A 23,959-nucleotide genomic window follows, 5' to 3' on the forward strand; every position below is an offset into this window, starting at 1 on the left:
AAATCACGAACAATTATTAATTGAAAGAAAGGAAGTGAAAAGCGATACCCTGCCTCACACGTGATAAGATCCAATTCAGATAGTCAGTAGACTTTGTTTTATATAAATAATTAAAACCTTTACCATATGGAAATAAAATTATATATAAATAAATAAAACCATTACAATATGGAAATAAAAAGTGCTCATTTATCGCGAAGGGGTTAAAAAAAATGGTTAATTAAAACTAATGCAAAGAGACAGATTAAATAAAATAATGTACAAAATGTGCCCTTTTTTTGACATTAGTAAAAAAAAAAAGCGTTTGCAAATAAAAAGCCAATACACTGGTTGCTAGGGCCGTTTGAGCCTAATGTCTTCTTGTTCTTTGGCTGTTCTATCTGAAAAACCGTTACGAAGTAGGGGACACCAGATGCAGGTAAGTGAACTCTTTATTTATAATCTCCACAGTTCCACCTAAGGTGACCAACCGTCCGTAAATTTCATGGACAGTCCGTTATTTTAGTATGATGTCACAAGGCGTCCGTAATTTGAGGTCCCCAAATTACGGACGCCTTACAGACATCATACTTAAATCGAAATGGGAAATTTCAGTAAGGTATGCTGTTTCCCTGGGAGAGCACTTATAGAATGACAATGGGCCCAATTGTAGGGACAGCATGCGCCTAACAATTTGCCGGTGAAGATGGCTGACAAGGGTTCTACACCAAAGCTGAAAGTCCTGGCTTTTCTGAAAGATAAGTTGGAAGGATTGCAGCGTCAGGTGGAGGAGGAGGAGGTGCAAGCTGGCGTGACCCAGGAAGGCTCGTTGGTAAGTTTTCCATTTCTGAAGGGCTTCCTTGTGGGGTATGTGGTGGCCTAGCTTCGGGCCTCAGCTGTCCCAGGTTTTGCTATTTGTGCCTGGTGCTATGCAGCTCAGAACTATGCTGTTCCTTACGTCAAGCAAACTATCCGTGATTACCTTAGCTCTTTCAAGAAAGAGCGGGCAGACGAGCAAAGCACCCCATATATTGCAGCTCTCATGCTGCTAATCTTAAACAATTTGCACAATGAAATATGTGCACACCTTCTTAATGAGAGAATTGTATGCTGTTTTATTGTTGACTCGGAAACAGCCGGGCTGTTCACACACTACGAATTAGGAGACTTGGGGCCATACGTATCATTCAAATTCGCATTCGCAGAATTTCGGCCTTTGCGAATGCGAATTTGCTAAATGGGATTGATAGAGCAAGCTTCGCATTTGCGACTTGCTCGAGTCATGAACCTCGCCCATGTGTAATCAATTAATAAAATTTGTACGTCTTACTAATCTTTTATTTTTATATACGAACGAAGTAGATGAAGCTTGCTTATGTGTTTTCTAATACAACTAATCCATGTCCCTAAAACATGGCCGCCGCTTGGAAAATTGCTTCTGCGCATGAGTCAGTCACACTCACGTGACCTGACGTAGTTATAAGTTTGGTGGGAAAGGGTGCGCATGCGTAATACGCAGCTTTGGCAATAACGTGGTGCTGTTCGTGCAGTTGCTCTTGTGACAGTGTATATTTTGCTAATTTCTAATTGCATAGTATATTTTTATAGTGATAAGAATGAAGTACAAAATTATGACATGTAATGCATTCATTTATTTCTATGTATTAATTTGTTCTCGCTTACTTTTCATGTACTGCGGGAAATGGGGGTCCGAACCGGTTGGGAGCCATATTGAAGGTCCCTTCTGCGCATACTCGTGGTGCACTGAAAGGTGGCAACATTGAACAGTGGAACTCAGCCAGCTGGCAGCCACAGTCAAGATGCTCATGGGAAAGCCACCTCTGCCCTACGAGAATGGAGAAAGTTGCTCCTTATATGATACATTGTGTGTTGCGCTATTGTTTGCTGTACAGATTCCCATGGGAACCCCAATCTTGCTAGGCGGTACCCAGAGATGCAAAGTAGGCCTCCAAATAGTCTGTTCTGATTGGTGTGTTACCCAAATCCTACCTTAGGACCAATCCAAATTGAGGGATTCTGACACTTTGCAACATTGGGGGGTGGTACACCGTCCCAAAACAGTATATCTACCCTGGGTTCACCTAGGGAAATTGTCCGACTTGTCTGGTTTAGCTGACCTGTCGATGACCCAACGCACTCAATAGGTGACCTGATACAGAGTACTGCGGAGCACTCTGTCCGAAATTGACCATAGACTAAGGTTTTACTAAACCTTAAAGTGCTGGTGGAAAGCACTTTGCTGGGAGTTCGCTGACCCAATCGGGGTCGTGATCGATAGCTGCAGAGAGGGTGGAGCGCAGGCGTTGCTTCCGAACTGCGGGTGCCGGTCCTGTCCTGAGGGTTCCTGTCCTGACGGTCCTGTCCTGGTCCTAATCTGGTCTTCCTGTCCTGTCCTGGGTGTCCATTCTGCACCTGCTGTCCATTGAGGGGTATCCTTCCTTGAGGGGTTCCTGTCCTTAACTGACCCGTGGCCAGGGTTTGGTTTCCACACCAGTCTAGGTAAATATCACTCTGAAAACTCTGAATCTTGCACCTTTCTGAATTTCTGTCTTTTGCTTTAATAAAGACATACCTTTGCATATGTTAATTTTCCATGCTTTTCCGCAACCATTGAATCATAAAGTCATTTGCCTTTATTTCATGACGTGTTCCTATGTTACCATACCTGCTAGAAATTATATTTTGCATTGCAGTTTGTCACTTCCTGACATGGTCTAGAACATCCTCACTTAAACTGTCTAAAGAACTTTTGCCTTGAATGCATAGTGTGCTCTTCTTTATAGTCTCTCCTATAGATATATATATATATGTCCCGAAATCCTGTCTCATTCCCTTGAAATTATTTCAGAATACTAGTCCTAATCAAAGACTATCCCATCTTTATTGATTCATTCTAAACGTCCTAATTTATGGTCCTTCATTTTTGAATGTGCCCTGGTTCCATTAGCTTATAAATGGTTGCACTGATTTATTTGCTATTTAGCTATGTACTTTCTGTTATTCTGATTATTGATTGCTTAATTACTGTGAATTTGATGATCTCTGACCAAATTTAGATAAAGACTTTAAAACTTCCAGTTGTCCGTGGTCATTTACAAAGAATTTGAATATTATTTGTTGGGTTTGTATTTTGCTGCCTTTCCTTTTACAGCTAGCTCCCTGATCCATTGTGGTCATAGGTACCCGCATCGGTGGATGGTAAGTCGGGTACTCCGAAGAATAACGAAAGGAACTCACAAATTATTGATAGTAGACTGTGAGGTCATCCGATCAATGTATATGGTGATTTGAAATATATGGGCCCGAAGCCGGAAGTGGCGAAATTATTGGTCGGGTGACCCGCGCGCTCTATCAGTATTTTTCTGGTAGCAGAGTTATGGTTAGGGAATAGTTAAAGGTTAGGTAGGACTAGTTAGGCTAGCCAAGTCGGTAGCTGCTGACATTATTGCTGCTACAAGAGCGGCCATTTCGGGGACTTGATCACTCTCTTGAAATGCGTTGCTTTTGAAATTTATGAATTGTTTGAAAATTGTTATTCTTGTTCTTATATTGTTATATGTATTAATCCATGCGTATGTAAAACGGTTGTAAGTGTTGTCGGAAATCCCCGGGGAATTGAAAGGCAAGTGGTGAATAGAATCTACTTGTCTCGAGGTCGCAGGCTCAAGGAAAGTTAGGTGCAGGTTAGGTAGAACCGGAAGCACTAACTAGGGCTTTTTCTGAATACATGTGTGAATAAATGTTAGTAACGAGGTTCATTGGCAAAATTCCCATAGTGGCGTAACCTAATAAGGGTCACATCGGAAGAGTAGCAGGTTCATCGGAGCTTGGGTGAAAGCAAAGGGGTCCGCTGGGAAACCTTAGACTCGGATATATCCCGGAAAGAGTGGATGGGTCTAGGGAAGTAACAGGTTCACTGATGCTAGAGTGAAGGGTAGGCGGAAGAGATCTACCCGTAGTGTGTGAAAAGTAAATGGAAGTAGTTTACTTGCAGTAAAACAACTCTTTCCTGTCTAGACACTTGAGCACTGTGGCGAATGTGTATTCGTCGTAAAATAACCAAGTACTAAGCACTTTAGAAAGAAAGAAAGTTTCCGTTACCTTGTGAAGGGAGGGAGTCAGTCGCGAAGCGTCTCTGACGTCACTCCGTGCCGCGCTGGGATTGGTAGAAACAGCGGGCGGGTAGCGGGGCTGGAATTGTGAAGGAGGGGTGAGCGCCGAAGCGTGAGAACTGTCTCGCGAAAAGGCCACGCACCCATTGGCCCAAAAAAATATTTGAACTCGTGCACCTCATTGGTTGCACGGAATTACAAGACGCATTCTGATTGGAGGTAATTTTGGAAACAAAGTTAAGCGTAGGAATCGTATGTGGCACTCGTATACTCCAGAGACTAGACCCGATCCAAGAAACCTAGGGTTTGAAAGGGATCAGTGGAAGGCTAATAGATACGGCATTCTGTACGGAAATAAGAGAAAAATGTCCCTTGTAAATAAGGTAAAGAACTACTTCAAAAAGGACAAGCCGATCAAAACTAGAGAGGGCATTGTTATTCCAACACCAAATACTTCCGCCTCTTTCATGATGTTCGACAGAGGGTACAATACATGTGTATGGTTAGAAAATTGGGTGAAATACACACAAGATGACGGAATAATGGCCTTTCCGTTAGAAGGTACCTTTAATGGTAGGATCCTATTCAATTTAAGAACCCGAATGAATGAATTACATCCCAGACCGAGACTAACGCAGTATGAGGCATTAGAGGAATGGGAGATTGAGGCTTTCCAAAGAGAAAAGCCCCGAATGGACAAAGGGCTGACAAAGTATTACCCAAAACTGAAACAAGAAACCCGAGACAAAAAGATGAAAGAATGGAGACAGAGCATGATTGTTGAGGGACTGTTTCCCATGATGCCAGCAGAAGATCCTCCTGGGGGGGGAAAAAGGACAGAGAAATCCAAACACTGGGGGCCCCTCGGAGAATCAGATGACGAATTGTTAGATGACATATGCATGAGAAGTCCGCCTCCTTATAATGAAGGACACCGACCTTCGAGTGCAGGAGATATTCCCCGGAGACCCCTACAAAGGGAAGAGGTCAGGTCCGCAAGTGTAGGAGGGGATTATCTAATTCCTCCTTATACTGAGAATCTAGGACCCGTAGAAACCAGAAGTATTTACCCAAGGAGACCAATTGGTGGGGAGATGGGACATTCACGGGAAGGAGATTTTTGCTCTCGTCCCCCCTACGGAGGTGAGGTGAGGTCCTTAGGTTTAGGATTGCCGTTAGTGCAGCCCCGGGATGAGGAAGATCAGAGAATTCTAGGCACAGGAAGTTTGTTTCAGAAACCTAATTATGGCGGAGGACTAAGTGAGACACATCCCACCGCCCGGGTTATGCTCCCATTCTAACCCCGCAGGTGTTACATGACAAATCCTTGGACAGGTTATTAGAAGAGAAAGAGCGGGAAGCGCTAGCAAACCAGAGAGCTGAGATAATACAGAAAATGTCACAGCTAAATACACGTCCTGAAGCCTTAACGATCCCAGTAACGATCGGACCGGTGGTTCCGTTGTACGGGGACCGTCAAGGAAGTCCGAAAACTCCAGTAATTACTCCTGTCATTGCACCGACCAGACCAGAACCATTAATTGTAGATGACCAAGAAAGTGAGTGCGAGTCGGAGGTCTCGCTGCTAGATCTGCCCGTTAGAAATACGGGAAAAAGGATACAGAAAAGACACAATCCTTTTAACGCGAGGGAAATTCAGATGGAATCGACCTCAGGTACGAAGAGTGTCACATTGGTGACTCCTGAAGAAATCGAAAGATGGAGTCAAGAATTTGAAAAACAAGCGTCCCAACGAAACCTTTAGATCTCTACAAGCTGAGAATAGAAATAGAGGAATTGATGGCAGGAAACGTAGGATTAGATAGATTAAATACCTACTCTGAAGACGAAATGCTGTTTATCTGCAAGAGTCTCACCCGAAATACCCGAGTACTTCATGAAAAACTGACAGACACTGCTGCTAGCATGGGAATAGATATTTCAAAATCAAAACCACTGCAGAAACCATATAGGGCAGATTTCTCAGACAAGGATTTGGAAAACTTGAATGTTTCAGGGAAGAAAGCACAGGTCAAGGAACTATTGACAGTATTGCAAAAATGGGGAGATGTGGAAAGGTGGAAAGCCAGATGGGTCAAGAAAAAGGATGAGGCCAGGTCTAGGCAGGCAACTCCCGAATTCTTGCTAAAGGAAGCTGACTAACCGGAACAGTTATGCCCTATGCGCGAAGTACCAGGTGGAAAATATGTGCACGTTCCATGGTCCAGACAGGATATTGTGTCCTTTACTAACGATTTCCCGAAATTGCGCGAAAAGCCAGTTGACTGGTACAGGCAGGTGGAAAGGTTCGTAAAGGTGCAAAAATGCCTGTGGAAAGACCTGGATGGGTTTTTCGATATAGTGGTCCCTGTAGATCTGTGGACCGAGTGTAAAATAGCCATAGCTTGGCCGAGTGAGGAATACCCAAGAGATGACAAAACAGTGGAACCATCGAAAGAAGTGATGAGAAAATATGAACAAGTAATTCAGCATCTGAAGGTAAAAGTGCCCGCAAAGGAAACCGATTGGACCAAGATAGATAGAACCACGCAGGAAAGAGACGAGACAGTGCACTCCTTTTATGAAAGGCTGTTGCAGGTGTTCAAAACATACAGTGGTATAGATAACATCGAAATGAAGGATATGACACATTTTATTTACAGGTTTGTAAATGGTTTAAGACCCGAAATTTGTCAATGGATAAAAGATAACAAAATCTGTTGGCATACTAAAAAGATGGATGAGGTCCTACGGTACGCAAAGTACTGTGAGGACGAGATGGCAGAAAAGAAAAAGGCTCTCAAGGAGAAGGTTATGTGGGCTCAAGTGAAGCTCGCAGAACAGCAGGAAAAACAATTGAATAAAATGGCTAAGTCTACTCAGAACCAAGGTCTTGGGGGTGGGGGTGGAGGAAAGCCCCGGCCCAAAATGAGCAGGGAGGAGGCAAAGAAGAAATTTCCCTGCCACCAGTGCGGAGAAATTGGACACTGGCGAGACGAGTGTCCCTATTTGCAGGATGATAACTCCCAAACACCTGATTTAACTCCACAGACGCAGAATGAAAGACCAAGAAAGACCCAACAACAGGTAAAAACGATTCAGTTGCCCCGAGCACCAAAGCCAGTGTTTAAGGGAAAATCCACGCAGGGTGATGACGTAGAAGTCTGGGGGAGCAATGAGAACAGAAATACAGCAACTTCGCAGTATTTACTAAATTATACCTTCTTTTGTGATGACCAGTACTGACGGGGCCTGAGAGGGGAGGACGAGGGGTGCGTACTTGGCGCCTCTTTGCCGGTAGACCAGTCAGGGCCATACATTGAAGGAAAGGTTGACGGAAATGATGTCACTTTTCTGTTGGACACTGGCGCTACCCGTTCTACTGTGAGAACAGTGGACGTTCCAAACCTATCCCTCTCGGGAGAAGCAATCCAAGTAGTGGGGGTATCTAATCAACTGATTAGTACTCCTGTTACCGAGCCCATGGAGATCTCAATTGGAAACTTTAAAGAAATGCATAGATTTGTCGTTTGTGACACCAGTCCAGTGAACTTACTGGGACGTGACTTGTTGTGCAAAATGAACTGTACCATCTTTTGCACACCAAAGGGTGTTGAAATTCAGACCCCAGATGAAGATGGCATTTATAAATTAATGTTAATCAGACCCGACTCAGAAATTAAACGAATGACCATGCAGGATTTGCCCAAAGAACTCCAAGAAACAGTGAAGCCAGAGGTATGGGACTTTACCAGGAAAGATGTAGGATTAATGAAAAACGTAGACCCCATACAGATAGCCATAAAGGACAATGCAGTATACCCTAATACTAAACCCTACAGAATGAATGCAGAAGTGAGAGCAGGTGTTGCCCTGGAAATACAGAAATTGCTAGAAGGAAACATCATACAGGAAGTAATGAGTAGCCCATGCAACTCACCCATTATGGGCATCAAAAAGCCTAGTGGCAAGTACAGAGTAGTTCAGGACCTAAGAAAGGTAAACAAGATAGTGGTTCCTTGCTGCCCTATTGTCCCGAACCCAGCAGTGATCCTGTATCAGATTCCCTGGGATGCTGAGTGGTTCACTGTGATAGACCTATGTCATGCATTCTTTTCCATTCCCTTGCCTCCAGACAGCAAATTTCTTTTCTCATTTGCTTTCAACAGTCACGTGTATGTCTGGAATAGGGTCCCCCAGGGGTACACAGAGAGCCCCTCTATCTTTAATCAGATCTTGAAAAAATGCTTGGAAACTTTGGTCTTACCTGGAAATTCTGTTTTGGTGCAATACATTGACGACCTCTTGGTGGCGTCCAAAAGTCATAAAGATTGTGTGATTGACACCATTGCCCTACTAAATCACCTGAGTGAGAAGGGACATAAAGTGGCCCCTGAAAAATTACAGTTCTGTGCAAAATCAGTGAAATATCTGGGGCACCAGATAGAGAAAGGCATCAGGAAAGTAACGTCAGAGAGAGTTAGAATAATTCAAAAGATGCAGTTACCCCGTACTCAGAAAGAAATCAGAATGTTCCTCGGAGTGATAGGATACTGCAGGCAATGGATTGTGGGATTTGCAGTCCTAGCTAGGCCTTTGATAAAAATGACCAAGAGAGGAACACCGGATATTGTAGAATGGGATGATGAAAGCTTAACAGCCTTCACAAAATTGCGAGATTGTCTGTGTACAGCCCCTGCATTGGGAATGCCAGACTATTCCAAGGAATTTGCCCTGTTCTGTGATACTCGCGATAATTGTGCATTGTCAGTCCTAACCCAAGAACATGGCACAACCAGAAGGCCTGTGGCATATTTCTCTGCCACCCTGGATCCAGTGGCTGCTGGATTACCAGGATGTCTGAAAGCAGTAGCTGCTACTTGCACAAGTTTAGAGCAGAGTGAATCCATTATCATGGGACATCCTGTAACTGTGTATGTTCCACATGGAGTGGTGATTTTACTAACCAGAACGAAAACTCAGTATCTCACCCCTAGTCGGCTGACTAAATACGAGAGGATTCTCGTGGGTGCTGCGAATATAACCATTGTCCGGTGCAACATTCTGAACCCCGCCACTCTGCTTCCCAACTCAATGGATATGGAAGATGGGCATAACTGCATTGATCTAACAGAATTCTGCACAAAACCACGCCCAGACATTAAAGAAACACCTTTGCCTATACATGACAAGGAATTGTTTGTGGATGGTTCATGCCTAAGACATGAACAAGGAGGCCTGAATGCTGCCTATGCTGTAGTCTCCTTAACCAAAATTGAAGAAGCAGGTTATTTATTTGGAGTAAAGTCTGCACAAGTAGCCGAATTGATCGCCATGATGAAAGCTTGCAAATTGGGAAAAAACGAACGCATAACAGTGTATACTGACAGTCAGTACTGTTATGGAGTTGTGCATGACTTTGGCCAATTATGGCTACAGAGGGAGTTCCTGACTTCATCAGGTACCCCTATTCGAAATGGAAAGGTTGTTCAAGACCTTTTAGAGGCAATCCAGTTACCAAAGGAATTGGCAGTGGTCAAGTGTGTTGCTCATAAGAAGGGCCTTGACTCTGTATCTTTGGGAAATGATTTCGCTGATCGAGTGGCAAAATTATGCGCCACGGATCGACTGATAATCAATCCGAAACGGGGGGGGCCGGAAACAGCTGCCAACTTCGAGTGTTTGAAGAAGTGCCTACATGGGATGAAGTGAAAGAATGGCAGCAGGCGACACCCTGGCAAGAGAGAGAGAAGTGGAAGGAAGAAGGGTGTAGACCAAGACGTGAGGATGGTGTCATCTTGGGCCCAAATGGTATGCCTGTGTTACCCAGACACTTGCTTGGCACAATGGCTAGATTGATACATGAAGGATCACACATTGGTAGGGACGCCATGATTCTGGTATTCCAACAGACTTGGTACAGCAAAAAGTTCAGGAAAGTAGCAGAGTCCCTCTGCCAGAGGTGCTTGTCATGTCAACAGTTCAATGCAGGCAAGAGAACAATGGTGGAACTAGGGAGAATTGGGAGGTCAGGGGGTCCCTTTGTGAGAATACAGGTTGATTTCATCACCATGTCACGTTGTGAGGGGAAGCGTTATGTCCTTGTCATTGTCTGCCTATTTTCAAAGTGGGTGGAAGCTTACCCTACTCCCCAAAGTGACGCACTGACAGTAGCCAAGTGTTTACTAAAAGAACTGATACCTAGATTCGGGGTTCCAGTCACTATTGAATCAGATAGAGGCCGACATTTTCAGAATGATGTGATCGACCAACTCTGTAAGGCATTTGGGATCTCGCAAAAACTCCACTGTGCATATCATCCAGAGGCTTCTGGAGTGGTGGAACAAATAAACGGGACTATCAAAACAAGACTAGCGAAATTGTGTGATGCATCTGGCATGACCTGGGTAAAGGCCCTGCCTCTGGTTCTGATGGGACTCCGAAGTATTCCAGACCGGAAGACAGGCCTGAGCCCCCATGAAATCCTGATGGGAAGAGTGATGAGACAAGCGTGGGTACCAGGAAGCAAACTGTTGAGTATTACTGATGATTTGGTGCTTGAATACTGCAAGAGATTAGGTGACCAAGTGCGTTATATCTCTCGCCAGATCGGAGAAGACGCCGTCGCCAATCCAACGACTCCTCTCCACAAACTGGTTCCAGGGGACTGGGTCAAAATAAAGAAGCATACTCGGTCGAGCTGCCTGGCACCAAGGTGGGGACAGAAGCGCCAAGTAATCCTGGTAACGACCACAGCAGTGAAGTGTGCAGGTGTTCCCCATTGGATCCACGCCAGCCACACCCAGAAGGTACTACCAGACAAGGAGCCTGGAGAAGAAGGCCGTCCAGCAGAGGGGCCTGCAGAAGCAAGACCAGAAGTAACTGACGACGTACAGCCCAGTACCAGTCAAGCTGAGGGGTCCGCAGACGTTGGTCCAGGGGTAGTTGATGACGAGCTACCAAGAGTCAAGCCTGCTGAGGGGTTCCCAGAAGTTGGTTCAGAAGTAGCTGATGACGAGCTACCAAGCATATGGCCAGATGAGTGGATACCCTTGATTGACCTCACCGAAGACCCCATCAGAACAAGGGAGCGAATTTGGGAAGGTAGAGAGTGGAATAGAGAGGAAAAGCAAGGCACAGGCGAAGAACCTCAGACTATTGAGATTCACATCAAAACTGAGGAAGGAGAAGGTCAGACAGGGACTGAGCAAATAATTGATACACCTCCCCAAACTCCAGAAGTCGAAAAACAACAGACTAGACCTAGTAAAGAGATTCGAGCGGAAGAAAATAAAGAGATCGAAGTGCTCGAACAGGATCAGATAGGGTTAGAAGAACGTGTTCAGGAAACAGAAGCAGAGACATTTGAAAAGCAAAAACAAAACTCTCCTGAACAAGGCCAGTTTAGTAACCAGGCAGAAGAAATAGATACGAGCCCTGGAACTAGTCAGATAGGAAGGGAAGTAAAGGAAGCGGAATTGCCACAAACAAATGAAAATAAAAGGGCAATAAAAGAAAACGAAATCCGAGTGCCAACTAAAAGACTTAAGAAAAGAAAGCACCTTGAGCCGGGATTCATAAAGAAATTGAGGCTAAGGATAAAAACGGTAGAAGAAAAACGTGCAGAAGAAAGGAGGAGTTCTCGCATAGCAGAGCAACCAGAAGACACTTCCAAAAGAAGGAGCGATCGAATAAAAAGACAAAACAAAAAGTACAAGTCTCCTGAATGGACGCTCGTTTTGGAAGAATTTGAAGATCTTGATATAACTGACGAAAGCGACGGAGAACCAGTCGCTGAGTACTCTGCCGAAGGAGAAGATGAGCCACCGTGAAATTGCACAAAGTAAGCTACTCGTGCAGAGACACAAAGAGGGGTCGAGAAATTTCTTCTGAGCCAAAATGTCTGATTCAAACGTGAGTGGTAGACCTAGTCGCAGTTGTTGCAAAACATGCTGCAAGGTATGTGTATGTAGTATAATTATAGTGATATTAGTTTGGATAGGACTAACAGTTTTCATTCCTTTTGCGGTGAGCAAAAATACTAATGTTGACCCTACTGAGATTGTAAATACTGACAATAAAGAGCTGACAACACAGAGTGTAGCAAGACATGAGAGAGCACTCAAACAAACAAAACGAGACCTAGAAGCATCAGATGAGGGAGGACTACATTATCATGGAGTTAAGAATAAGACACATTTAAATGTTTTCGCAAACTTGTTAATACACTATGTAGAGACTATGGAAATTGAGGATTGCTATGTCTGCATGAAGCTACCTACCTCTGTAGCTGAAGGCGTGACATACCATCACCTGCCCCTGACATACGGAATATCCTGTAGCATTTTAGCAAGCTTATTTTACAAAAGAGGACCATTACAGTACTATTACTCTAACAATGACGTGATCTTTTCTGAACTTCCTATACGTGGGAACCTGAATCCTGTACATACCAAAGGTGACGTTACTCGCTATATGGGCGAATACTTCCTGACTATAGGTAATATAGACATAGGTGACGCACACAGAGATAACTTGACCTGTTCTTTACGTGAGCAGGAAAAGATGTTCCTGAACATGGCAGAGAAGAGGAGAATAAAAATACAAAGAAAGGCAGATGACGAAAGACAGAAAACGTCAAAATGGGCTGGGGACATGGAAGGCACCTCAAAGGGTGGGGCGGGACCTGCTCTGTTGCTGGATTTTGAAAGGAAGGGAAAGCTATGTCTTCACCGCGAGAAGACTAGCTATTATAATAACATTTTCATTGGTTCCAGTGAATGTGAACATAATTACAAGGTAATTGGAGGATGGGGTTTCAAAAATGGGTCAGAGCCTGTGTTTCCTGGAATTTATTATATATGTGGAGACAAGGCTTATTTCAAATTGCCGGATCACTGGTATGGAAGCTGCTATTTTGGCATTGTCTTCCCAAAAATATACCATGTGAATGAAGTTGCTGGAAGCAGTGAAAATACTAATGGCTTAGTGCGTAGTAAAAGAGAAAGCGTAGGTGAAATAATGGGTAGTATTTTCAGTGCACTGATACCTGGAGTGGGAGTGGTTCTGAACACTCACAGAATTTGCAAATTGTCCACCATAGTGGATGTGTTGTCTACGGACACAGCTCATGGATTTCTGCTGGTCAATACCGAAATGGTTGCGATCAGATCAATGGTTTTGCAGAACAGACTTGCTCTTGACACCTTATTAGCAAAAAAGGGTGGAGTCTGCCGGATGTTGAAGGCGCAACATTGTTGCACTTATATTCCGGACAAAAGTGTGCAGCTCAAAAGATATGTGAAAAACATTACTAATTTGGAAAAGGAACTCAAACCACTCGAGGTTGACAGTGCCTGGAAGAGACTGGTAGATGGTCTCTCAAATGTAGGTCATTGGCTTGCTAGTTTAGGTAAAAGCTTATTGTTTAAAGTACTGATGCCAATTGGAATTATAGGTCTTATCCTATTTTTCATATTTGTCTGTTGCAAATGCCGTAAGCACACCAGAAAGCATCAAGTGAATGCCAGAGGAGTGAAACGGAGTGTGGATGAGCTTGAATTAGAGGAAATGAATAATCAGATATACAAAAAGGTGAAAAATTCTCACCCTACCAAAAATGAGAAAGAGAAGCTGCATCGCTTGCTGGAAGAGATAGAGTTGTATAAAGTGTAAGAAGTTGGCATCTGGTTCCATTATTTTTGTGATGATAGTAAATATCATCAAAGAGGGGATTGATAGAGCAAGCTTCGCATTTGCGACTTGCTCGAGTCATGAACCTCGCCCATGTGTAATCAATTAATAAAATTTGTACGTCTTACTAATCTTTTATTTTTATATACGAACGAAGTAGATGAAGCTTGCTTATGTGTTTTCTAATACAACTAATCCATGTCCCTAAAACATGGCCGCCGCTTGGAAAATTGCTTCTGCGCATGCGTCAGTCACACTCACGTGACCTGACGTAGTTATAAGTTTGGTGGGAAAGGGTGCGCATGCGTAATACGCAGCTTTGGCAATAACGTGGTGCTGTTCGTGCAGTTGCTCTTGTGACAGTGTATATTTTGCTAATTTCTAATTGCATAGTATATTTTTATAGTGATAAGAATGAAGTACAAAATTATGACATGTAATGCATTCATTTATTTCTATGTATTAATTTGTTCTCGCTTACTTTTCATGTACTGCGGGAAATGGGGGTCCGAACCGGTTGGGAGCCATATTGAAGGTCCCTTCTGCGCATACTCGTGGTGCACTGAAAGGTGGCAACATTGAACAGTGGAACTCAGCCAGCTGGCAGCCACAGTCAAGATGCTCATGGGAAAGCCACCTCTGCCCTACGAGAATGGAGAAAGTTGCTCCTTATATGATACATTGTGTGTTGCGCTATTGTTTGCTGTACAGCTTCCCATGGGAACCCCAATCTTGCTAGGCGGTACCCAGAGATGCAAAGTAGACCTCCAAATAGTCTGTTCTGATTGGTGTGTTACCCAAATCCTACCTTAGGACCAATCCAAATTGAGGGATTCTGACACTTTGCAACATTGGGGGGTGGTACACCGTCCCAAAACAGTATATCTACCCTGGGTTCACCTAGGGAAATTGTCCGACTTGTCTGGTTTAGCTGACCTGTCACTGACCCAACGCACTCAATAGGTGACCTGATACAGAGTACTGCGGAGCACTCTGTCCGAAATTGACCATAGACTAAGGTTTTACTAAACCTTAAAGTGCTGGTGGAAAGCACTTTGCTGGGAGTTCGCTGACCCAATCGGGGTCGTGATCGATAGCTGCAGAGAGGGTGGAGCGCAGGCGTTGCTTCCGAACTGCGGGTGCCGGTCCTGTCCTGAGGGTTCCTGTCCTGACGGTCCTGTCCTGGTCCTAATCTGGTCTTCCTGTCCTGTCCTGGGTGTCCATTCTGCACCTGCTGTCCATTGAGGGGTATCCTTCCTTGAGGGGTTCCTGTCCTTAACTGACCCGTGGCCAGGGTTTGGTTTCCACACCAGTCTAGGTAAATATCACTCTGAAAACTCTGAATCTTGCACCTTTCTGAATTTCTGTCTTTTGCTTTAATAAAGACATACCTTTGCATATGTTAATTTTCCATGCTTTTCCGCAACCATTGAATCATAAAGTCATTTGCCTTTATTTCATGACGTGTTCCTATGTTACCATACCTGCTAGAAATTATATTTTGCATTGCAGTTTGTCACTTCCTGACATGGTCTAGAACATCCTTACTTAAACTGTCTAAAGAACTTTTGCCTTGAATGCATAGTGTGCTCTTCTTTATAGTCTCTCCTATAGATATATATATATGTCCCGAAATCCTGTCTCATTCCCTTGAAATTATTTCAGAATACTAGTCCTAATCAAAGACTATCCCATCTTTATTGATTCATTCTAAACGTCCTAATTTCTGGTCCTTCATTTTTGAATGTGCCCTGGTTCCATTAGCTTATAAATGGTTGCACTGATTTATTTGCTATTTAGCTATGTACTTTCTGTTATTCTGATTATTGATTGCTTAATTACTGTGAATTTGATGATCTCTGACCAAATTTAGATAAAGACTTTAAAACTTCCAGTTGTCCGTGGTCATTTACAAAGAATTTGAATATTATTTGTTGGGTTTGTATTTTGCTGCCTTTCCTTTTACAGCTAGCTCCCTGATCCATTGTGGTCATAGGTACCCGCATCGGTGGATGGTAAGTCGGGTACTCCGAAGAATAACGAAAGGAACTCACAAATTATTGATAGTAGACCGTGAGGTCATCCGATCAATGTATATGGTGATTTGAAATATATGGGCCCGAAGCCGGAAGTGGCGAAATTATTGGTCGGGTGACCCGCGCGCTCTATCAGGATATATGACTGAAAATCCAGCGCAAAATAAGGAATCGCAAAATTTGCGATTCCTTATTTTGCAATTGCATTTAAGGAATCGCAAATTTTGCGATTCCTTAAATGCAATGTATGTAGCCAAAAAAATTAGCAAAATTCCCTTAAGGAATCGGAAATTACCACCAACTTCTAGTTGGTGGTAAGTTGTGAATTCCTTGAAAAATGCAATTTTTTGCATTTTTCAAAGTGCCATGTGACGCACATACCTGCCCTTAGAGCATGTATGTGCGCCACATGTGCACCCATGCATATTTCAGGGGTGCAACAGGGTGCCCTTTGGACACCCCTGCACCCTTGAAATTATTCTCAATTTGCGATTCGCAAATTGCGATTCGCAAATTGCGAATCACAAATTGAGAATAACTTCCCATTCATTCCTATGGGCCTCCTGGCCCATAGAAATGAATGGGAAAGTATTCCTTACCTTAATTGCGAATTCGCAATTAGCGAATTTGCAATTAAGGAATATCAAGAAATCGCAAAAAAATTGCGATTTTCTTGATACATACCAATTTGCGATTCTGAAATAGCGATTTCTTAAAAATCGCTATTACAGAATCGCAAATTGATACCTTGATACATATGACCCATAGTTTAGGGGTCTATACTGGAACTAAGGAGCCTTTTCATTTCCTTTTCTGACCTGAAGACTCTTAAGATATAGTTGTACTATTTTAATAGTTGATGTATAAAGAAAAAGTTGGCTTTATTTCAGCACAAATCTCTCATAATTAGGGCTCCCGGTTTTCCGTTTAAATGGATTTTTACATATAAATACAGACGGAAAACAATTTTTCCTTTGTCTGAATTTATATGTATAAACGGCAAAATACTAGAAAATGTTGCTGCGCTGCCGTCTCGAGTACAGAGTTATCTCCCCACGCCCCCTTCCTGGTGCTGGAAATTCCTTCCTGGGCACACACACAGCCGCACCCAAGTACTTCACAGGCCTTTTGAAAGACCATTTACTTGTTAAAGAGGCTTGATTGTTCTTTCACCCCATGCTGTAGCCTCCTCCAGCGCCCCTGACACCTCCTGACCCAGGCCCCATAAAGTTGCTCAGCTCTGCCCACAGATGCCCGCAGAGGTCTTCAGTCTGTGGGGTGCGACCCCCAGGGGGGCCGTGGCGTCATGGAAGGGGGGGCGCGCATTCCCCACGGACATTCCGTGTATGCGTACTCCGTGACCTTCAGCAGTGTCTTTGAATCTTGCTGTGTCTGCACGCATACGGGACAGGGAATCAGTTCTAAAATTCTTTTAATTAACCTTTTTTTCTCTTCATGAAAAAAAAATTCTTCGTCTTTCCTTCCTACAGCTGCCTGTGACAGTGTGAAATATCTGTACACTGCCCATGCCTTGAGCACAAAGTTCACCGGCCCTTGGGACGGAAGTGTAGATGTCCAACCAAGCGAGGGGCTGCATTCCACGGTGTAGTGCCTGCAAGCTTGTTTATGAACGTGGGCGTTCACCCCTGGGCCTCATGTTTATATGCATAAATGACAGGACGTGGCACAGCCACGTCTGTAACTTAGGCATTTTTGCCTTTGTGGACTCGTATTGCCACGTGTGACCTGAAGCTTTTTTTCCACACTTGAGGTACTGAGGGGCATATTATCAAGGGGCTTTATCTCCGCTTTTTTGGCTTTAAAAGCCAAGAAAGCGGAGATAAAATTATCTCCCTATTTCCAAGCTGTCGCTAACACCAGTTAGCAACAGCTAATAGGAGATAGTGACCATCTTGGGCCCCGCTTTGCATTTCAGTGATATTTATCACTAATGACAAGCAAAGTGGGCGTGCCAAGATGTTAGCGACTGGAAACAGTCGCTAACATCGCTATCTCCTATTACCAACTTTTGGAGATATTCGCGCTAAGCGCGAATATCTCCAAAAGCTAACACCTACCCAGGAGCAGTTCTTAGCCATGTTATCAAATGGGAGGTGGATAACATGGCTAAGAGCATTTGCTTGATAATGCATGAATATCGCTGACTTTTCAGCGATATTCATGCATTGCGGCCGTTTATCGCATTTGCGATAAACCTTGCTAATAGCAAGGTTTATCTGCGATAAAAATCGCCGATTTGCGGCGATAATTTTTGTCTCTAAACAAGTTAGAGACAAAAATTATCTCTATTGGTTGGTAATATGCCCCCTGGTGAGTCGAAACAACGAGATGATAGTGTCAGACTCTGGTATCATTTGGGTTTGGAAATGTCAAGTGTGGTCATTTGGCAAGTGGTGTGTTTTAGGCAAGTTTGATGTCATGTTTATTTTTCGTATATGAATGTCGAGGACTGAACCGCTCCGCATCTTGGCGGTGGAATACAAGTGCTTTGAAACCGGGCACAACCAGGCTAGTTTCCCTATCAGCCGAGGTTTCACCCAGAGGTCAAAGTGGTCGGGACCAGAGGGGAATGAAGTGTCCAGACTTTTTGTGATTTATGAAAAAAATTCTTCTACTTTTAGTAAAAAAGACAACTGTCCTAGGATGGTTACTTTCGATAGTTTAAATGCTTCAGCTAGTGTCATTCAGGGAGTGACTTGTGTTGTGAAACCCAGGCAGACAGCTAAACAAGCCTTCCTGCCAGGGTGCCTGCTTGCCTGAAAGACATGCAAATATGCGCCACGTAGTAATCTGCAAATTTAAGGGGTAATCTGCAAATGTAAAGGAGCCTTGGGAGCCAGTACTGGCTTTTATTGATCAAATCACTCAAAGCTCTGTGGTAACAGACTTATTATTTTTGAGTGGTAGTGCAAAGAGTTAACAAGTGAGCTGTAAAGTGTGAAGCTTACATAGTGTTCACTACCCCTGAGGAGTTGTTGAAGGGACAGTTATGTAAAATAAAATTGCATTACATACAGTCTGGGTATTTTGAAAGCATCATTGCATCATAAAACTTTTGGGGCATTTTGTGCAATCCAGCTTATGTGTGTATTACAAGTATTAAATAATGACCTACATATTCACAGTGCTTTCTGTCACAGGCTGTGACCTCGTAGCACGTAAAATATACAAGTCACTATTCTCCACTGCAAAATCCAAGATATAATTCTGTGGATCTTTGGTTACACACTGACCTCTTCAGTGTATTAACTAAAAGAGGTTTCATAATGTACTATTGTGCCTTTCCCACTGAGTAACAACTATTTACATTTATTTTCATTTAAGCTTCCCGTTATTTTATGTGTAGCTACCTGACAGTGAAAGACACAAACTTACACAATACACTGTTTAATATAATGTATCCACTGTAAAAATGATTTGCCCTTATAATTGGGAGTGTTTAGGGTTATCGATGATGAGGAATGATAGGTTATTTCCGTAGGACTTTCATGAAAAGCCAATTTTCACATGGAAATTAACAAGACAGCTGCGTGAGTCACACACAAAGCTCTGCCCTCGAAAGCCACTCGAGAGCATTCAAATCCCATTGCAGGGGTGTGACGGAGCGGTGACACAGTCTGAGAGATCCCTGCTGGTGCAAGGAAGGCAGAAGGGTCATTTTCAAACACGGAGCAATAAATCACAGGTTCATGCTGCATGCGGGTCACCAATGGCTTGTGTAGGGCTGCCACGGGGTCTACTTCAGACAACGTTTCAAAGTGGTTTTAATGGCTTTTGCCTAGGTGAGGGATTTGTACACTTAACAGACTGTAAACGAGTTAGGAGGTGGTAAAACTGGAAAGCGGAATTAAGGTCCTGAGTTTATAGCACAGGTGTGCATATTCTGGGAGGTAGAGGCGCAGTGCAGTTCAGTATTTGTGGATTTGCCACCGTCTTCCTCGAGCTGTCAGTACAAATTATTAGACTCCTATTTGTGCCATATTATAAAACGGGAATGTGACGACCGGCTGATTTTATTTCGAAAAACTTCTGAGCCCTTTTATTGCACAGGCGCGCTACTCTGGGAGACGTGGACACTGTTCAGGATTTACAAGCCTGTCACTTTCTTTTTCGCATTGTTTATACATATTATTCTACTCTATCGGCTCATATCTTAAAATGGGAATATTAAAAAAATTGATACTCTGACTGACTTTATTCTTAACAACCATCAGAGAGCCAATCTCATCGGGTTCCTTTATGCTTTCACAGACACAGACCACCCCACTGAATATCGAGCAGTAGTTATTAGTTTACCAAAGGATGATCTTCAGGGATGGAATATTTAGAGACCACAGATGTCCTTTTTAATCCCAACCTCCCCTTGCCACTTTGATGTACAAACGTTGGTATGAATGTTGCTTTGTTTTCTCACCAAGCCATTCTACACATATTTTGACCCATTCACTATGCTAAAGTGTTTTTATAGCAGAACTGAGAAGCACAGGTACTCTCCTTTTCAAATTACTCAGTACCGGACCATTTAAAGCACTGCTAAAGCCTCAACAAATCGCTAGTTTAAGTGAGCGCATGTGTGCATTGCCAATTAAAATAAATGTGGAAAAATACTAGCTGCAGCATCGTCTTTTGCTTGTGGCAAAAATAAACGTGGATAAATACAGAAAAAATGCCCACAAAATAAATATGGATAAATACAGACGGAAATGGCAAAAAAATAAATACCATAAAACCGGGAGCCCTACTCGTAATGGAAAGCGTAAATTATTTCAACTGGTTTCCAAAGGTCAAGTTGTTGATGATGCTTTTTCTTAAATTCTAAAGTTTCTCTGAATTGCAAAGCAGATGAATGTGGGTCTGCTTCAGCCAGGTTCGTACTCTGCTTCTCAATGCTACGAGGTCTCTGCTGCAGTGTTTTTGTTTGGGAACATAATTTCTGTCCAATCCTATCCTGTGGTGCCAAGTCTCCAATAGCTACCTTTACTTAGGTTTCTTTTAAGGATTTGTTAAATATGTCCTGGTGGTCCATCAGAACTGGATGTATGTCAGTACAACGCGATCTTTTAGATCACGGTACTTAACGCTGTTATTACAAAGCAAGTCGTTACAACAACTTGCGTTGGAGGGCACGGATTGAGGAATATTATAATTTTATATTCCAACACCAGTCCACGTAACAGTAGGGAAGGTGTTGGAATATAAAATTACAATATTCCTTAACCAACACCGCCACCCAGAGCAAGTCGTAGTAACGACTTGCGTTTAAATGGCAGCGTGGTAAAGGTCGTGCGGTGTAAACACCGCGTTGTAAACGACGTTTACCGTCAGAACTGAGATCAGAGCTGCTCTGCATATATGAACATCTATTGGAGACAATTTGTCTGTTTTTCTGTATAAACTGGCAAAGCAGTGCATAAATTATCCCATTTAACGAATTCTGGGTAGAGACCATACATCCACAGCCATAACTCAATTGAGCAATCAGAATACCCCCTCAATTTCAGTTTAGTCACCCATACATGTACTCTACCTACTTTGTCACCTATTGAGTGCCCCAAGTCTATGATTTGCTCTTAGTCTGAGCAAAGGAGCTTTTCAAGTAGAATGCCATATTTATTCAGTCACCAAGCACTGTTCTTGGGACAGGTCTCCAACCACCTCATGTTAAACCACTTGTCTGAATTCCTCCACTTTAAGTCCAATGTCTTTTGTCCCCCTGCCACCGTTCTCAGGCAGTGGCGTGTTCCATAAACCTCTAGTAATCGGATTGTGGTTGACAGGGACATTATAGAGCGCCTTGACTAAGGTCACATGACCCACAGGGGCAATAATTAGAAGCAAAACATGTTGGTTAGTTATATATAATGTAAATATTCTAATAACTGGAGAGACAATACACATGGTAGCAATTACTAATTATACCTCCTGTTTAAATCATACCCAGGTTACTCAACTAATAAAGGAAAACCTCCAAGGGATCACATGAGGTATTTTTTAGATCTGGATCCTTGTCTCTATCCAGTTCCATTAATAGAAGGACTCCCCAGTACTCAGCGGAGTCCACCGTGGTGGTATCATTCCTGTTTAGCTTCAGGTTTTCTATCAAGGTGGATCTGTGCTGTCTTAACCCACAAGTGGCCACTCCAACACAACCTAGTATCAAAGCTTGTCCTTAGACTGTTACAAGTCCTGAGAAAGCTACAGGAAAGACAAAGGAGACAGCACATGAGGAGTCCATATAACCTGTGGTACAACAATTCCAGTACAGTAAACTAGAACAAAATACCAAGAAAAAGACTGAAATATGCAATCTGCTACACAGGGCATCATTCACTGGGTGTCTAAATGCACTTCAACAGCTTCTACAGTTGCTCCAAATGTTGGGGAACAGAGCAGTATATGTGTCACTTTGAGACAACCCAATGTGGATATTCAGAGACAGAGACCCCCTGCTCCTCCCACTCAAGATGTACCTCCTCGACTCTGTGAAGTTTCTTTCTTCTCAAAAGTTAACAGTAAAGGATGTTGTTAGGAGCTTAAAGAATCTCAGTCACCTATATTGTATATTTTTCTATTTATCTCATGGCTATAGAATTTAATATTTGCTGCTTATATTCACAATCATTTTATTCTTTTTTCCTTTTTGATATGTCTTTGGATCTATTTACTTTTATTGCCAACATCACTTGTTTTGCTGTAGGAGTTTATTTAGCACTTTCATTGCAGTATTGTGTATACTTTTATCTTAATTGTTTCAATAAACTTTCTTTTGAACTAAAAAAAAAAAAAGAATCTCAGTGAATGCAACATGACTGTCACACACATATGGCCATAGAGATGCATATATCAAAGTTCAGTGTTTCATCTGCAGCCAAAATACTTCAGAGGAAAAGAAAATGATCATTCAGTGCATCGCAAAATGTGAGAACTATAGTACTGACTTCTTAGTGTCTGGAACGACTGGAGATTGAGAAGAACTTCAGTCTGTGGTGCCCTCCACAAGGCAGATCTCACTCTAAACAAGGAAGAGAGCTCACTTCCATAATCCTCACTGAAATTTGCTAGACACATTTTCTCCCATGAAGGTATGGAACTAGCCCACAAGAAACTCTGAGGGCCCGATTCACAGAATGAACTTAAAACGAAATCCTAAACTTACTACTATTTGGTATTCACAGAATGCACTTACTACTTTCGGGATTCACAGATGGAACTTACTACTTTCGGGATTCACAGAATGAACTTACTACTTTCGGTATTCACAGAATAGATTTAAGACTACTAACTTTACGTCCGCACTCGGGCCGGAACTTCCGGCCCAGAGGCGGAGCTTCCGGCTTGCGGGGGGAGCTTGCGGCCCAGAGGTGGAGATTTCAGCCATGGCTAAATCCCCACCTCCGAGCCAGAAGCTCCGCCTCTGGGCCGGAAGCTCCGCCTCCGGGTCACAAGCTCCACCCCCAAGCCAAAGCTCCGCCTCCGGGCCGGAATTTCCGGCCCGAGTTCGGACGTAAAGTTAGTAGTCTTAAATCTATTCTGTGAATACCGAAAGTAGTAAGTTCATTCTGTGAATCCCGAAAAGTAGTACGTTCACTTTGTGAATCCCGAAAGTAGTAAGTGCATTCTGTGAATACCAAATAGTAGTAAGTTTAGGATTTAGTCTTAAGTTCATTCTGTGAATCGGGCCCTGAGATCGGTATGTGCACCAGCGAATGCATCATGTCGCTGCTCTTTTCCAAGCATGGCGAGCTAACGTGCTAAATTCACACAACACTTTGCCTCACTCTGTGGAAACACCTCACAAGGAAAAACCAGACCTGACGAGTGTCAAGCAGTGTTGGATTAAATCACTTCTCGCACTGCTGAGGTACACCACGTGTTCTAATTGGGTGCCACACTATAAACCCCAGAGTGAGTGCTAGCCTCATAGGATTGGGAGCTACCCTGGACCAACATGAGCCCGACTGTTTCCGTCCACATGTTATACCCAGTGCCAGCTGTAACCTATGTATCAATTATTTTATTGGTAAAATTAAGAAGTAATAAAATACAGTGACATGCTAGTCTGACCATGGTCTAACCCAGTTAACACCTTCACCCATT

At 43.2% G+C, this 23,959-nt stretch overlaps 1 protein-coding gene and 1 pseudogene across 1 annotated transcript in view; one reads left to right on the plus strand and one right to left on the minus strand.

Moving 5' to 3' along the window:
- The window catches only part of LOC144762159 (zinc finger BED domain-containing protein 5-like), an 87,340-nt gene that overhangs the window by 33,100 nt on the left and 30,281 nt on the right, over positions 1-23,959 (minus strand). The window lies entirely within an intron of this gene.
- Positions 686-20,190, plus strand: LOC144762185 (SLC35A4 upstream open reading frame protein pseudogene; annotated as a pseudogene).

This window comes from Lissotriton helveticus, chromosome 6, assembly GCF_964261635.1.
Source record: "Lissotriton helveticus chromosome 6, aLisHel1.1, whole genome shotgun sequence".
Lineage (NCBI taxonomy): Eukaryota > Metazoa > Chordata > Amphibia > Caudata > Salamandridae > Lissotriton > Lissotriton helveticus.